Here is an 18347-nt window from a genome sequence, read left to right on the forward strand (position 1 = left end):
GCCAGTCTCATTCCTGGGAGTCGTGTCCAAGGGAGATTCACTCCCTTGGGAGTCATATCTCATGTAGGGGGTAGGTGAATGAATTTGTTTGCTGAGTTGGGCTTATTGCTCAGTTTTAGCTTATGCTCCCCACACTCTGTTTTTGCATTTGACTTCTCTAATATTATTTTAAATCCACTGTCTCAGTTTGCCAGAGCTACTGTGACATATACCACATACTGGTTGGCTTAAACAACATGAATTCACCATTTCACAGCTGGAAGTCCATAATCAAGTTATCAGCAGTCCAGGCTTTCCCTGAAGTCTGTAGTGTTCTGATGGTGATTTGCTGGCAATCCATCTCAGCCGTATACAAAACAGTAAATATGCGCAGAGCACAGAGGAAATTGTCCTGAAATATAGTTTGGTGCAGAAATAGTCTCAAAGTTTTCTGTATAAACAGACTCTCCAAGTCATATTCAACTTTGTCTCAGTGGTTGGAATTATTTCTGGCTCTCAGTGCAGATGTTGCACTTTGGACATTCTGTTGATATTTTAAAATGCATCATAAGCATTGTGGGTTTCTTGTGATTACAGATAATGTGTTGTGGTCATGAGATCTGCCTCTTGACCAAAGCTGCATTCAGTCTTTGTTTCTTCAATGTTATATTACTGACCTAAACTGCTTACTGATGGGACCGAGTAGGTTGTGATGGGTGGAGGGAGTGAGGTGGAGATCTGGGATTGGTGCTGTAAGCGAGGGGTCCTATGAAGGATCTTGGCAAAAGCCGTATGTTTGTTTTTGTCTTTTAACCCTTGCTCCTAGTGGAATGATGCTAGTTGTTGATGTTATTGTCTGGAATAATGGTTAAGATGATGTGATAAAGAGTCAAAGACATTTTCTAATTTTGGTCGTAGCAATTGCTGGTTTGTGGCCTTATTTATTGTGAAATTATAAAACACACACAAGTGTATATGAAAATGTATAGGTAACTTTAAAGGCAATGATAAAAACAAATACCTCCATACCCATTACACAGGCCCATAAGTTGGACATTACCATATCCCTGAAGGTAAGAAAAATCACAACTTGTTATTCCCTTTATTGTCAATTGAGAGTAGAGTTATTTCTAGCTTTGTTGTAAACATGCTTGCATACATCTCCTGGGGTACATGCTCAAGGGTTTCTCTAACTTGTGTGCTTTGTACTGGAACTAGAATTGCTGTATGGTAGGGTATCAACATGCTCAGTTGTAGTTTAGAAACTGCCAAACTTTTTTCCAAAAAGTTGTACCAGTTTGTACCACCCATGAGCAGTGTACAAGAGCAGCATTTATTTTTAGTGTAATTAATATATTTGGAAGTATTTTTATCATCTTATTTTGTGCTTTCTCTTCCTTTTTTTCTCTTTCTCCTTTTTCTCTTTTGGATTTATGACTTTTTCTGTTTGCTCTACTAATATTGGAGGTTAATGATCTTATATATTATCAAAGTCTAAGTTATCTTAGTCCTTCCACCTATGCTGGGAACAAACTCACTGATTTTGCTTTTTGAAAACACACTTTTAAAAAAGTGTTTTTTGTTTAATACATCTGAAAGGAATGTGTATAAAAAGGATTGAGACATGAGAAAGCATTGGTTCAACACTAATGAATCTACAAGAATTAGGATTAGGTGAGGGTGGAAAAGATTATGAAAACATTTAAAATGGCTGACCAGGGAAAAAAGTTTTTTAAAACATTAACTCAGTCCATTGGTGTATTTCAAAAGGTGCAATACTTTTCTTCATTTATCAGTAAAATAAGTTAAAAATTGACTTCAGGAAAAAATTCCAGCAAATGGCAACCAAATTTCCTTGAAAGTCAGTCACATGTATAGTGCATCTCAGAAAAGAGGTGGGGCAGGACAGGTTCCACCCACTTTCATGAGTTTAATCAAACTCCAAACCTACTCAAGGGTGGAGAGAAAAGGCAACTTTCAGAAAGGCGTATGTTAGTAAATGAGGTATTTACTATGTGCCTTCCTAGGAGCACCGATGGGGAACGTGTTTTCTAAAAAGATCTAGGAAGTGGAACGTGGAATCAATCTATCCTCCTCCCCTCCAGGGCTGTCCACCACTGGTTAATGAATTAAAAAACAAGACTAAACAAAAACAAACACCCTTCACACTCCCCCCACAAAAATAAAGGGGAAGTAGGAAAAAACAAAACACTAAGATGTCCCAGATTACCCTCTAGAGTGGAACCGGGGAGCAGCTTCAACAATTCAAATTAGTCTGTTACAGTCATCACATGCATGCCTGGCTTTTAACCAAAAAAAAAAAAAAGATTTTTTTGAAAACAACAAAACCAAAACCAATACTGATCACTTTTCTGACAATACACAATTATACAAAATTAACTAGTATCGGGAGGGGGCAGGAGGGCCATACCTATGGGCCTAGTCTCAAACGAGTGCATGTGGGTGGGTGCAGGGCATTTGTCATTAGTGCAAAGACGAATTTTAATTTTTAATCTTTAGTTGGATTTCAGCATTGCTTTAGTATGATGCTGGCACCAGCTGTGCAGAAAGGGCTCTGGAGAGATGCTCAGGGCAGCACACACCTGCGGCTCTCCTTCGGTTCTGGAGGCTCCAGGGCAGCCAATATGGCTTCATTAGATACATTGTTTTAGGCCCTTCTGTGCCCGCGCAGACACGTGTTTGACAGCCTTCAGGTCATGGGCAAGCTTTTCAGCAGTTTCTGGAGTGACGGACTTCTGTTTGTTCTTGGCAAGTTTCTCCATGGTAGAGGGGTCATCTCAGAACAACTTGAGTCCCAACAAGCAATAATCGAGTCTTTGGACAGTGGTGAGTTATCTCAGGTGCCCACTTTTATTTCACATTTTCAAATGATGATGGAGAAATCACTGAAAAACACTCTAGAAATACATCTGTTTGTGGGTAACTCAGCAGTCGTAATCTGTCATAAACCTCTTGCCCGGTGGTATCAAAAAATCCGAGAGTTTATGATTCTCCACCAACCAAAACTGTGACTGCATAGTTGTCAAAAACCTCAGCTGGCTATAGAACTTTATGTTCAGGTTGACAGCTGAACACATTAAAGATCATTCTATATTTGCTATTGAGAAATTGGGTACCAGCCTAATGATGACTTCTTTGAAGATAACATTTGAGTGTATGTAAGATTGTGTTTGTTATTGTTATTTTGCCATTTCTCTATGATGTGGATGTCTTGTTATTTATCTTGTTTGGGACTTCACTTCTTATCTCTGGATCGGTATTTTTCATCAATTCCAGAAAGTTCTTGGACATCCCTTTGGATAATGTCCTTCATTGCCCCATTTTCTTTTCCTCATTTATTAGAACTCTGATTAGACAAATGTTAGACTTTCCCACTCTCTCCTATGTCTCTTAATCTCTTTCATATTTTCCATTTTTTTGACTCTCTAGACTTCTTTATGGACAATCACTTCTATTTTACATTTTTCAAATTCACTCTTCATTTCTATCTAATCTGTTGTATCTCTCCAGAGAGGTTTTTTTATTTTTATTTTATTTTATTTTTTTTGACTCCCGGTTGGCCTTCTTTATTTATTTACATTAGCACCTTTGGATTCCCCATCCCAGCTACCTCCCCCTGCCCCCCAGAGACTCCCCAGGGAACAGTGCCTGGGACTCTTCCAGGCTTGAACAGAACTAAATAGGGCCCCAGCATTCAGAAGCGCATCCCTCTCGGGGAATCTGCCCTTAGTCTGGGGAAGCACAATGGTAGCCCTCACCAAGCCCTCAGGAGGTCTATGAACCAAAATGATTCCATCCTGAAAGGGAAAAAACAGCTGGGTTGGGAAGCGCAATCCCTGTCCGGGCCAACACTCCACAGCCAAGTAATGGAGGGGCCCCTGCAGCAGCTTGCAACCACTGCTGAATGGATGAACACAGCACCCATTTCTGACACAACGGTAATCTATAGCTCACCATCGTGAGCTGGGCATGGTTCTGCCTGCCTAAAATTGAGCTGTCCCAGCCAGCCACTCCTCATCCAAATGACAGGTTTCCTCTTCTCCAGATCTTGGGCAATCTGTTCTTCTTGGGATGCATTCAAGATCTCCACGTCCAGCCCAAGGATTTCTTCAAGGAAGACACTTACATCAACCTAAGGGAGTTTCTCCAGGCAGTTTAAGTAGTGGGAGCAGGCTGTCCAGCCCAGGCCATCACCCTCCAGGAGCTCAGCTGGTACACTTAGATGTCACACTTCTTGAATGCGTATGTGTTCCTGCTTGTCCCCTTTGGTTTCTTGACCCATGGCTTAGGTGCCTCTTTATCATCTGCTCTGGGTCTGTAAATTTAGGCCTTGCAGTGAAAACATGGTGGGGCAAAGGCCCTGTTCCCTTTCTGGTATGCTCCATGCCAAGTGTCTGGGGTCTTCCTAGGAAAGCATAAATTCCAGGCAGACAGGGGTACAGCCTAAGGGGTGTGACGACCCTCAGCCCTGGGGCAGGCCGGATTTCAGGCCGTTTTCACAGTGAAGGCTTCTATGCCCTATAGACCTGGGGACCTGAGGCCCTGCTGGGTTCTCATGAGGCCAACTTTCCAACTGTGGGAACTCCAACGGCCAGGGACATGGAGGAAAGTCCTGAAGCTCACGACAGCCTACCACGACCCCTGTTTCTGGGATTATCATTCTCTTAGCTGAAGAATGTGATGAAATTCAATTTCAGAAAGATTCTTCTAGAACTTAACTATTTTCACCAGGCTTTGTTAAAGTTCCCTGAAATTGGAGAACATCTTCAGCCAATTACTTTGGATCCCAAGTTGTCTGTGCAAACTTCTATAGGGACCCTGGCAGTAGGACTGAGGCTGAGCGCTTCTACGGCTGCTTGGTGGCATGTAAGGGGTAAGTAGTGTGGTGCATGATCTGCACAGAGCCAATACAAAGCCTTCCTGAAGATGTGCACTGCTAGGCATATCACTTCAACTGCAAAGTGAAGAAATTTGAGACTGTGTCGCCCTGTTAGATACGCAAAGAGCTATTTCAAAACATCATATATGACCCATTGTTTGAACAAAGCTCACCCCCAGCTAACTAGCTGGCCAGAAACTGTGTGGAGGCTGAGGCCATGGGTCAGCTCCTCTGGAAGCTCTGTGAAGGGAAAGCAATGCAGCAGATGCCTGGACCTCTTATGTGGCTGAAGGAGCCTGAATTGCCAGAGAAGACAAAGCCAGCCATTTCTAGAAAACCCAAAACCATGCTCAGGAATAGAAGGTCAAACAGTGGCCTGATCTAGCTCAGGGTCTGGCACCTCCGGGAGCTCAGTAAATGTTCAATGAGTGAATGAGCCCATAGATGGCAATCATTTCTGTCTTACAGTGACACTCCCATTGTCCTCCTCTGCTGTCTGTGGGGGACACACCGTCAGTGTCCTAGAAACTCAAAGATCTTGGAGTAGGTTTCCCAAGGGAGGGCAGGCAAATCTTAGAACCCCCAGTTGGTGCCCCCAACCAGGCTTGCCCTCCCTCTCCCAGTCCTGGGGGCAGTCTTCTGGGAACAGTCTTTACAGATGCTGCCACACAGAGGCCAGATGTCTGGAACCTGTGTTCTGTGTGCCTCAGTTTACCTGTCACTCCAGCCCAGCACAGAACCCTGTCTTCCAGGGCTTATGCTGGGTCATTGGAGGGCAAGCAATGCTGTCCTCTGTTCCCTGTCCACGGAGTGGGCTAGCCACGTTTCTCTGCCTCATCTCAACTGTTGGTTATGTGGGGGTCCTGGAGCCAGTGCAGCACCCCAGCCAAGCCTGTGCCTTTGTGGGCACTGATTTCTGCGGTGGTGATGTCTTGCTCGTTGCAGGCAGTGCTGTTGGGGAGCCTGATCAGTGACTTCATCTCCTCCATGGTCATGTAACAGGGCAGGTCAGTCTTATTGAAGAGCATCAGGACTGACACTTCTGCAAGTTGTTCTGAGGAAAGGAGCCCCAGGAGGAGCGCACAGGATGCAGAGAGCTGGGTGGGATTGGAGGCTCCATCAGGAACAGGAGAGAATGGCAGTTTCCATAGTAACTGGACCAGATGGGCCCATGCACCCCTCAGCTCTTTGATGGTGATCTTTCTTTGGGCCATGATGTTGGTCGGGTTGATGCCCACTGGATCCACATCGGCAAAAGCTCTCCCAGGCGGCCCTTCCCATCTTGGGCGCTTCTGCAGTGGCTTCAACCAACAACATCTTCCCAACGCCTGTGGCCCCCAGCAGGACCCTCCACAGAGATTTTTTAATTGCAATTTTTATATTTCTCATTTCTATAACTTATATTTGATCCTTTTCCAAATGTTCTTACGCTTTACTTCCATAAATTCTGAAGAACCTTAAGCATATGATTTTATTTATTTTTTTTGACAATTCCAAAATCCTATGTATTTTGAGCATCTCAGTCTTTTTTTTTTCAGCTGCTTCTCGTTCATAGAGCTTATTTCTTTGGGTTCAAAGAATTTTAATGATGGCCATCATCTTCAGAATTTTCTCTACTTCTTTCAGGCCTCTAGAGCAGGAGCCAGCAAACTACAGCCCAAAGGCCAAATCCTGCCCTTGACCTGTTTTCGTAAAAGTTTTTTTTTTCCTGGAACACAACCACACCCATTTGTTTACAAATTGCGGCTGCTTTTGCACTGCGATGGCAGAACTGAATAGTTGCAACAAACACTGTATGGTCCACAAAGCCTAAAATGTGTACTATTGACTCTGCTCTAGGGCAGTAGCAGCCTGGGGCTGCTTTGAACTAATTATTGCCTTGAGGCTTATTGGACCTTGCAAGCAGTGGGAATTTAGCCTGTAAACCCAATGAGGGGCACAGTGCTTTTGAGAGTCAATCATGTTGTTGTGTTTATAAATAGTTAATTCTTTTTAATTGCCAAGTGGTTTTAAATCCTTAGGGAAAATTTATTTTTTCCTTTCGTGTAGCACTAAGGTTTGATGCAGGCAATTTACCTTGCTGGAGTGGAGGTTGGATTATTTCTACTTTACTCTTGCATAAAGGATGCAGGCCGTTGGGATCCCACATTCATGGGAAGGGTTTCTAGTTAGAGGACCCACCTTGGGCAGGCCCTTGACTTTCTTTCATCCTGTAGGCCCTGGAGGCTGTGGGAACCAGTGTTCAAGTTCAGCAAATGCCCTCCAGGTAAAGGTTCTCCATTCTCTGCTAATCTCTCAGGAAACCAATCTGCTTTCAATTCTTGGTCTGAGTGGTTCTAACCTTTCTGCGAGTTTATGAAAGCCTCCAAAATAATTTTCTTCTTTCATCTACGAGACAGTAGGTGCAAATTTCTGGAAATAAAAGTTCCAGAAAGAGGTATCTCTAAATTAGAAAAAAAGTTTCTCTGGGTGTTTTAATCTAGATTAAAGCCATTATTTTAAGATAAAGAGTGAAAACTCCCCCTGTAGAAACATAACTTGATTTAAATGCTTTGTTAAACATATTTTTAAATACGTTGAAGTGATTGACTGAAAGCACAAAGGAAGTCTATAAGACATTTTAGTGTCAGTAGAGAATACAAAACCCTAACAGTGTGAAGCTATTGGAAAGCACCTGGTGGTTCAGTGGCATTCTCCTCATCATGGGTGGGTGTGGTTTCTCCAGCTGCCCTGTCCTCAGGATGGTGCCCACTGCGTAGGTTACAACTCAAGGCTTTTGAGAAGCTCAAACTGGACCCTTCAAAGGGATCATAAATCCTTCGATGAGCCCCAGCCCCGACATTGTAAGAAGCACGTAGCAATTCTGGCTACTGACTGGCCTCTTGGTTATGTCTGTCTGGAAAAGCATGCCTGGGAGAGCTTTGGGAATAGAATATGCATTCTCCACCTTGGTGAACTAAGATATTTCAGATTCCTTTGAGTTCTTAGCTATGAATAGGGAGTGAGGAAGCTTGGAAAGGAGGGACCAAAGAGTCAGTCTCCTCTCAAGGTGAGATATGCTATGTTCTTCCTTTAAAAACAAGTGAATTTAAATTTCTTTGAGAAGTTTTGAAAATTATATCCCTGGATATAATCAAGATATTTACTTGCTGATTGCAAAAATCAATTAGGAATCATGTTAGCATTGGGAAAGTTTTCAAATTACTGTTTCTCTAGCTTTATAAAGTAATACATATATCTTTGGTACCTACTATTTATCCGTCACTGCTGTGGGTCTGAGGACACAGCAAAGATAAAGACAAAGCTCCTGGGTTTACGGAGATCTATCAAGGCAGCTGGAAAATAAAAATCAAGAAGCATGTTTGGACAAAACGATCCTAAGGGGTTCAGAGTGGCCTTTAAGTTTTTTTTTTTAAATATAAGACAGATAGTTAATGTCTAAGCATTCTTTATAAAGAGTTTACAGAAAAGGGCCTACAGCTAGAGTAAAGTGTCAGTGGAATCAAACCCTGTGCCTGGGAACAGGGAATGAAACTAATCTCTGTAGAATGCACACCTGACAGTGCTCATGTGCCAGTCAACTAAGGGTGCGACCTTGGTCAAGGCCTGTTTGTTGTGCAACCATCTTTTGATACAGGCAGCCCTGACGCCTTGTTGTTGCTAAATCAGGCACCAGTAAACTGGAAAGAATTTTCAGTGCTGGTCGTTTGTAAGGCAAGTTCTGAAACCGCTCCTGAAGAGACAGACTTTGGTTCAGGATCGGACAGAGGATTGACTTCAGAATCCCTGCCCTATCCGGCAGGTTCTGCAGAAATTTGGTTAACCAATGGAGTGATGAATGAGATACCATTGCTTCAACCAATAAATCCTTTGATGTAAATAGTTTTTTTGGAAAATGTTCCCTTTAAGCAGATATTTTGTTCAGACATTTAACCGTATATTTTATGAAATATGTACCATGATTCAGGCTCTGTTCATCCTGACGCTGTGTCCTGCCCAAAATAGGAACCTGCCCTTGAGGAGTTTAGAATCAGGAAGTGGAGGCAAACACTACAAACCACAAGAGGAAGTGGCAAGGCCTTTTTCTTTTGGCTCAGGAGCAAAGTAGTATGGGAGTCTGGAGACATGATTAATGCTGGGGTAGAAGAGTACGTGGAAGGGAGGACATTTGAGCAAGCCTCCAAAGTTGAGAAAACGGCTCTCGGGTGAAGTTAGGGAAAATGCAGGTGAGTGGATTCCTTCTTCTGTATCTGTACCCCGCCCACCTCCAAATAAAAACCCCAAAGGGGAGAAAGTTGTTTAATCACAGACCTATTTGCATCTGAAATATTTCCTGTTCTTATTTTGGAGCCGTTTACCCCTTCTTCACTACTGCCCTAGTCCAAGCCACCGACATCCCTCACCTGGGCTACAGTAAGAGCCTTCTATCCGATTTCCTTGCTTCTGCTCTTTTTCCCCAAATAGCCTATTTGCTAAGCAGCAGTCAGTGTGGTAATTTTATATAAAACACTGGGTCTTTTCACTCCCTTCTTCCAGTCTCTCCAGTGCTTCCCATCACACCTAGGATAGAACCCCAAATCCTCCTGCCAACCTCCGGTGCCTTTATTTAATTGGATGGTGGGTCAACCCTCCAGCTTAATTTCTATCATTCCTTCACTAGCTCAATGTCTGCCACCACTAGCTTTTTTCTTCTTTTTTGAACTCAACAATCTTGCCAAGGGCCTTGCTGCTTATTCCTTCTGCTTACAGTGATCTTCTGGATATTTGTGTGGCACTTCCTTTCCCGTTTCATTGTCTGCTCAAATACCCCTCTTCAGAAGCTTTCCCTGGCCATTCTACCTAAAACAGCAGCCCCTGTCACTCTTTATCCCATAACCTGCTTTATTATTTTTTTCATTAGCACTTATTCCTGGACATTACGTAATTGTTTATTTTATGCACCCCCGCCCACCCACTGCACTGTATGGCTTGATTAGCATGCCGGTTTGGATGTATTATGCCCCCTAAAATGCCATGTTCTTTGATGCAATCTTGTGAGGGCAGAGATATTAGTGTTGATTAGGTATCAACTCAATAGGTATTGATTGAATGTTTCTATGGAGATGTGAGTCAATCAACTGTGGGTGAGAACTTTGATTGGATTATTTCCATGGAGGTGTTACCCTGCCCATTTAGGGTGGGGTTCTTAATTAAATCACTGGAGCCATATAAAAGAACTGACAAACAGAAGGAATACAGAGCACCTAAGAGAGACTTTTTTTTTCAAAATATAGTTTTTTGTTTTTTTTTCTTTAATTAAATTCAGTTGTATTGAAACACATTCACACACCATACAATCATCCATGGTATACAATCCACTGTCCACAGTATGATAACATAGTTATGCGTTTCCTCACCACAATCTATCTCTGAACATTTTCCTTACATCAGAAAGAACCAGAACAAGAATAAAACATAAAAGTGAAAAAAGAACACCCAAATCATCCCCCCATCCCACCCCATTTGTCCTTTAGTTTTTATCCCCATTTTTCTACTCATCCATACACAAGATAAAGGGGTGTGATCCACAAGGTCTTCACAATCACACTGTCACCCCTTGTAATCTACATTATTATATAATTGTCTTCAGGAGTCCAGACTGCTGGGTTGGAGTTTGGTAGTTTCAGGTATTTACTTCTGGCTATTCCAATACATTAAAACCTAAGAGGTGTTATCTATATAGTGCATAAGAATGTCCACCAGAGTGACCTCTAAGAGAGACATTTTGAAGACAGCCATTGAAAGCTGACACTGACATTTTGGAGAACACCATTTTGAAATGCAATCTGGGAGCAAGCAGATGCCAGCTACATGCTTTCCCAGCTAACAGAGGTTTTCTGGATGCCATCGGCCTTTCTCCAGTGAAGGTACCCTATTGTTGATGCCTTACCTTGGACACTTTATGGCCTTGAGACTGTAATTTTGTAACCAAATAAACCCCCTTTCATAAAAGCCAATCCGTTTCTGGTGTTTTGCAAAATGGCAGCATTAGCAAGCTGGAACAATTAGTATTTACCAACCGAATGGATAAATTTGCAGTCATTCCTCAATTCTTCCTTGCCTTTCATGACCTTGACAATTGTGGAAATTATAGACCAGTTATTTTTTCAGTACGTCCCTTAATTTAGGCTTGTCTGGTGTTTTCTCATGATTAGGTCCACCTTATACGTCTTTGGCCGGAATGACAAGAAATGATGTGCCATGATCTTTTCATTGTATCCTAATTGTGGCACATACATTTGATTTGTCTAATTACTGAGGATGTTCACTTTGGGCACATGATTATGGTGATGTCTGCCAGACTTTTCTAATGTGAACTTACACTTTTCCCCTGTGTAAGTTAATGAGCATTTTGGAGGGACAAACTATGTAAACGATCCCATTCCTCATCAGACTTTCAATTTGTTCATTCATTCATTTATAACAGTATTGACCCATGGTGTACTTTTTCATTTTATGGGTTAGAATCTATTACCATCATTAATTATTTTGTGCTAGATTTGGCCTCTTTCTTGCTGGCTTATATGTCCCTTTGACATATCCCTGTCATTTCTGGTCTTTGCTTTCAGGCATAAGATGATCCAGACTCATGCTGTACTTTCCCTGACCTAGCCCTAAGATAATTTCTCTAGGGAGCCCTGGTTTCTTTCAGTGGAAAATGATATTTAGAAGCCAAGCTCTGAGTGCTAGGTGTACAAATTGCTTCTGGGTCTTTGGTGCTCCCAGACTTCCATGAACAGAGCTGGGAGCAACCCCCCTCCAAACACACATATTTACATTTATATCTATGTTTATTTTTAATCTTTATCTATATCTATGTATCTGTCCATGTATCTCTGCATCAGTGATGGTTAATTTCATGTGTCACCTTGTCTAGGTTATGGTGTCTAGTTGTTTGGTCAAATATGTGCTGGCCTGATTGCTTCCTGTGAGGGAAGTTTGTAGACAGATTTGCATCCATAATTAGCTGATTGCATCTACGGCTGATTACATGATTGCATCTATTATCAGCTAAGAAGTTTGCCCTCAGCAGTGTGGGGAATCTCCTCATCCAATCAGTCAGTGATGTTAAAATCTAGAACTGAGGATTTTAAAAATCTGAAAGAACTTCTTCCTTAAGTTCAGTTAGCCAGGTTTCCCTGGGAAATATGGAATTACCAGACCTTGAAATCAGTTTTATTGGAGTTTCCAGCTTGCAGCCTGCACTAGAGGTCAGACTTGATAGCCCCAATGGTCATGTAAGCCAATTCCTCATAATAAATCCCTATCTGTCTGTCTGTCTGTCTATCTATCTATCTATCTATCTATCTATCTATCTATCTATCTATTCATCCACCCTTCTATCTAATCATCTGTCTACCTATCTATCTATCATCTATATCTATCTCTCTAACTGTCTTGAAAACCAGAGTTCTCTCCAATACCTTCATTTCCAATCCAATGCCACAGGGTTCATTTCAGTTTTCTTCCTTTCTATGTTTTAACTCCCTTCTCAACCAGTGAGGAATCTGGCTCCTTGTCTTTGATAGATGTACTTATTTTTAACCATTTTCCATTGCCTTTGCCACCCCTCTCTTACATGGATCTCCTTCTCACCTCATGCAGGTTTCAACACTCCAGTGTACTTACTTTCCCCTGCATGGAATCTCTCCTTACTCCAAATGGGCTCTACACCCCACAGCAGGTTCTCTGATTGCATGGATGCCCTTCTCATTATGTTTTTTTCTGATATCCCACACCATGCCACAACCCACATGGATACTGTCCTTACCCCACACAGTCTCTATCTCCTCATGTTAGACCACCCCCTTACGTAAATGCCTTTCTCATACTGCTCAGACTCTGACTGATACCCTGTGTGGCCATGCCCATGATACGGACGCCCTTTTTTACCCCACTAGGCTTGATTTCCCATGCCAGGCTGTCCCTTGCCAGTATGTATGTCCTCATCACCCTGCCCTGGCTCTATCACCTCACCCTGATTGGGCTGTGACATCCTGCGCTGGTCAGCCTTCCTCCATGGATGTTCTCCTCACCCTGTACAGGCTCTGAAACTCAGCTCTGGTCCATCACGGCCACCCCACCCTGTGGCTTTAGGACTGAATTGTTATAGGAGGGGAAGAAGTACAAAGGAAGAAGAAAGAGGAAGAGACATTCTGCTTTTTTTTTTTTTTTTTTGATTAGTGTTTCCTGAATGTATCTTTTTCCAACCTTTACTTTCAACCTTTTATGTTTCTTTAAATTACATATAGATAAGTATATATTTAAGACAGAGTCTCTTTCAATAACCAGATCCCTTTCCTGTGAGATTGTAATTTGGCTTTAATAAACAAAAAATGTTGAAATGTTTTAGGTCTATGCTTTCAAGTGTGATTTTGGCAAGTGAAGTCTCAATGAGTTGTCCTACCTTGTTTCAGTGTTGCGGTGGGTAAACATTATCTTTTCTCTCTCTAATATCCTTTCCTTTTGTTATCATATCTTATGGACAAGCAGCTTCCTATGCTACAGAGGTTGGCACCTGCTCCCAGGTTGGCCAATTAGAGGACTTCTGGTCCAATGGTGGGCACATGATCTAAGATCCTAACAGGATATTTTTTAAAAGAGCAAGAGAGTCACAGAGAGATAGGTTCTTATTTCTTTTGAAATTACAAATGGTAAGAACTATGCAGATCTGGATATCCTGGGAGTCATCTTTGCTGCCACATAGAAAGTACCATCTGGGAATGAAGTCAACAAAGAGGAAAGCACAGATGAGAGAAAGAGAAGAACCATTTGGGTGATATAGTTTGATACCCTTCATTCACCAGTGCCTTTGGCTCTCCAATTAAAACAGTCAAGAAAATAATTTTCCTCCACTCAAGCTAGGGTGAGTTGTGTTTGCCATTAGAGTGAATTGAGTTTGCATTTGTAGTATAAAAATAAATGGTGTTATATACATGTATGTACAGCATATATACATATATATACATGTATGTTTGTATATATACACATACACATATTTTTCTTTTTTCATCCATAGAACACCCCCCTCCCCCCAAATAAAATCTTACTTCAGACTACAAAATATAATCCTTTGATTGACTCCCTGTCTGAGGCAGCAGTAGTGTTTGGATTCTTCCAGCAGAGCACAAATTCTCTGGTCAGTGCAGGGCCATCACCTGGGGAGACTATTGCAACTCATAGGAACTGGAGGAAAACTTTCCCTCCCATTTCCAAAAATCATCTCCCCCTGTTTTTGAGCAAAAGGAAGACAAACAGAGCATTTGAGAACTGGAATCTCTCACTGTTAATCTATAACCAAATCTACCCCCTGTAGCTTGAGGGAAATTCCCATAGTCAACGCTAACCACACAGATTCCTTGAATGCTGCAGAGTGGTTGATTTTGGCACAGAGCACACCTCTCTGACATCTGAACATAAAAGGGACAACTCTAACAAAACCTCAGAAGACGTTGTTAATATTGGGAATTAGAGGTTCCACAATGCTGAAGTCCCGCTCTTGCAGGATAGTTTCTTCTGTAAACCAGCCCCTGTGGTTAGGAGAGAATGCTGCTTTTCAGAAACACCAGCCTCAGAACCCAGGAGATTAAACCATGGCAGCCTTGAATAAAATGAAGTGAGAAGTAACACATCTTCTCACTGGGCCCTGGAAAAGAGGATCTTAGTTTGTATTAAAGAAAAGCCTTTTGGGAGTTTGCCCTTGTTTTCTCTTGATCCTCTCTGTTCTTCTAGTTACTGTGCTACTCTTTCATCACATTTCTGGCTTTGGCCACCTAGGGTCAATTCATTTTGGTTTGCTATTTTAAATGCTTTTTTGAGGCAGTTTTGAATCAAAGTTATGTGTCTTGGAAGCGCAAGATACTCAGTTAACAAAAGCATGGTCACAACTAAAGTGATGCCCAAATCAGAATTTTTTTTTTTTTTAAACTGTGTTATTTCCGAGTGGCTATGTGAATTGACACATTTGCTTTGGAGCAAGAAGCATGTATTTCCTAGTATTGATCTCATTTCCTTTTAAAGTGGTCTCCTGAAATAATTGGTTACATTATTAGAAGGAAATTCAGTTTTATAGACATAGGCCAAAGTTTTGGGCTAAATGTCCAATTTCAACTTCTATTAAGAGAGTAAATAATGTCATATGAGCAGATTTTCTTTAGGATGGGAAATTGAAAAGCACTGCTCCATGGCTGTAAATTTTAAGTTTCTCCTTTCTCTTTACATTTCCAAATAAATTCAATTTCAGGAGAATTTGTTCTACTACCATCTTGTTGTAAATATAACAAATTAAGAAATTAAGAGTGGATCTGGCAGCAAGTTCAAAATACTTTGTGGATCAATCCCTGTTCGTAGCCCATCTTTCTGAACAGAAGTGTTTTTGTTTGGTTTGGTTTGATTTGTTTTTTTTCTTGTCACCAAAGTAGAACCTTTTCTGACAGTCTTTTATTGGGCGGGAATAAAATGTTTTTCCACATTGGGCACCTCACCTGTCTGGTTACTCATCTTGGGCAATCTCAGGTTGCTGGTGTCTGCTGGTGAGGCCTTGCGGCAGGAGCCTGCAAATCTCTCTCTGGTTGTAGGCTAGGTGTCCCCAGCCTCTTGACATGTGGCCCAGGGAAGGGCAATGACCGGTGAGCCCAGTTTTAGGCCCTTGGCTCCCGAGACTGGCTACTGCGTTTGGCTCATGGTGGGGCTACATGTGTTCCCTACTATGTGCATGTGTCAGTAGATTTATAGATGGCTGGTAAATGTGGGCGTATTGTTAAGAATACTAATTTCAAATAGGGTTGAAGGAGACTGTGGTTCTCTTTCCTTATCCTCAAGTGTTGGGGTTTCTACTAAAGCCAGTAGATTCATGTAATTTCCAGGAAGGGAATGAAACTTCACCTGCTACTGCTTTCATAGGTAGAACCATTAAAGCCACACTGTTGTACATATGGTCAACTGCCAGGTAAGCCTTTCTTACCCTTTCCAGTTGCAAAATTAGGTATAATTGCTACTGTTTAGTCTGTGTACCAGGAACGCTAATCCTGCAAGGTAAGAATCATTATCTTCATTTTCAGATTAGGAAAAGGTAGGTTCACAGAGCTTAAGTGACTTGCTCAAGGCCCCACAGTTGTGAGAGAAGGAGCTACAACTGACACACATTTAAGTTATTTCACTGCCGTATTTTCAAATTTACTACCATTTCTCATCGTTTGTCCTCCTTAACTACAGGAGTCTGTCATGGAGTTCTAATTGCTCCTCCTGCTTTATTTATTTATTTATTTTTTCCATGAATAAGAACATTCTTTTATTCAATTCCATTAAGTGCAGCTAAGAAGTACAAGAGATTCAACAATGATACAAAGCTTACATTCTATATTTCCTTTTCCTTATGTCTCAACTGTGTCCCTTTGAGCCACCTGTCCTCTATCCTCCAATCCCATCCAAGTTCATCCTTAGCATTTAATTGTCATCTAGTTAGACTGTCTTTTTTTTTTTTTTTTTCCAGTTGTGGAAACATATACACAGCCTAAATCTTCCCATTCCATTCCCTCCCTAGCCTTCCATTAGTGGGATTACTCACATTTAGAATGTTGTAATGCTCTTTCCCACCATCCATTACTAGAAATTTCCCTTCACCTCAAACAGCAACCCTACACTCATTTCTTAACTCCCCATTGCCCCTTCCCCCATTTCTCTTAACCTAAACTCTACTTTTCATCTCTATGGTTATATTCTCTGATAATTTCTTTGTGTTTACTGTGGGGCTTAAAATTGACCTCTTAAATCCATTACAATCTTGTTTTTCTTTGATATCAACTTAACTTCAATCGGACACATAAACTAGGATCCTATACTCCTCCATTCCCCCACCTTTACATAGTTCTTGTCGAAAATTACATATTTTACATTGGGTTCAAAACCACTGATTTGTCACTAGAGTTTGTGCATTTTATATCATGTTGGAAGTAAATAGTGGAGTTACAGTTCAAAAATTATTGACTTCTATTTGTATTCCATTGTGGTTGGAGAATGTGCTTTGAATATATTCAATTGTTTTTTTTTTTTTTTTTTTTTTTTAATTTCTTGAGGCTTGTTTTATGTCCCAGCTTATGGTCCCTTCTGGAGAAAGATCTGTGATCACTGGAGAAAAATGAGAGTCCTGGTGATTTGGGATGTAAGGTACTATATATGTCTGTAAAAATTCTCTGTATCTCTTTCTCCTTTCTTTGTTTCTCTGTCAGTAGGGCTCTCTTTAGAATATAAAGTAGGGCAGGTCTTTTTTTGGCAAAGTCTCTCAGCGTCTGTTTGTCTGTGAAAAGTTTAAGCTCTCCCTCAAATTTGAAGGAGAGTCTTGCTGGATAAAGTATTCTTGGTTGGAAATTTTTTGCTCTCAGAATTTTAAATATGTCATGCCACTGCCTTCTCACCTCCATGGTGGCCGCTGAGTAGTCACTACTTAGTCTTATGTTGTTTCCTTTGTATGTGGTGAATTGCTTTTCTCTTGCTTCTTTCAGAGCTTGCTCCTTCTCTTCAGTATGTGACAGTCTGATCAGAATATGTCTTGGAGTGGGTTTATTTGGATTTATTCTATTTGGAGTTCGCTGGGCATTTATGCTTTGTGTATTCATATTGTGTAGAAGGTTGGGGAAGTTTTCCCCAACAATTTCTTTTAATACGCTTTCTAGACCTTTACCCTTCCCTTCTCCTTCTGGGACACCAGTGAGTCTTAAATTTGGGCATCTTATTTTATCTATCATATCCCTGAGATCCATTTCAATTTTTTCTATTTTTTTCTCCATTCTTTCTTTTGTTCTTTCATCTTCTGTTCTGTGGGCTTCTAGGACACTGAGATGTTGTTCAGCTTCCTCTGGTCTTGTATTGTGAATATCCAGAGTCTTTTTAATTTGGCCAACAGTTTCTTTTATTTCCATAAGATCTTCTATTTTTTTATTTACTCTTTCAATGTCTTCTTTATGCTCTTCTAGGGTCTTCTTTATGTCACTTATATCCTGGGCCATGGTCTTCTTGATGTCCTTTAAATCCTTTGCCATGTTTTTGTTCCTCGATTGTAGTTCTTTGATTAATTGTGCGAGTACTGTGTCTCTTCCGATACCTTGATTTGTGTGTTTGGAGTTGGATTCTCCATATCTTCTGGTTTTATCATATGCATTAAGATTTTCTGTTGTTTTTGGCCTCTTGGCATTTGTTTTGCTTGATTGGGTTCTTTCAAATTGTAAAAAAAAAAAAAGGGATAGCGATCTAATTTTTCAGAAACAGAGTTTGGTGACGTACACTTTCTCTAACCAGCAGATGGCGTGTGAGTCACCTATATCCCTCAAGTCAGTTCTCGACCTTGTTCCCACGGTGTGTGGGGAAATGATTCTTGTGGGTTCATTGGAGAACTCAGATTGGGTGTGTTGCTGGAGCTGTCCACCCTGAATGT

The 18347-nt window shown here is 41.3% G+C and overlaps 1 pseudogene; it reads right to left on the reverse strand.

The window, feature by feature from the left end:
- Window positions 1-5718: 5718 nt before the first annotated feature.
- Window positions 5719-6268, reverse strand: LOC119530340 (annotated as a pseudogene).
- Window positions 6269-18347: the final 12079 nt, after the last annotated feature.

This window comes from Choloepus didactylus, chromosome 3, assembly GCF_015220235.1.
Source record: "Choloepus didactylus isolate mChoDid1 chromosome 3, mChoDid1.pri, whole genome shotgun sequence".
NCBI lineage: Eukaryota > Metazoa > Chordata > Mammalia > Pilosa > Megalonychidae > Choloepus > Choloepus didactylus.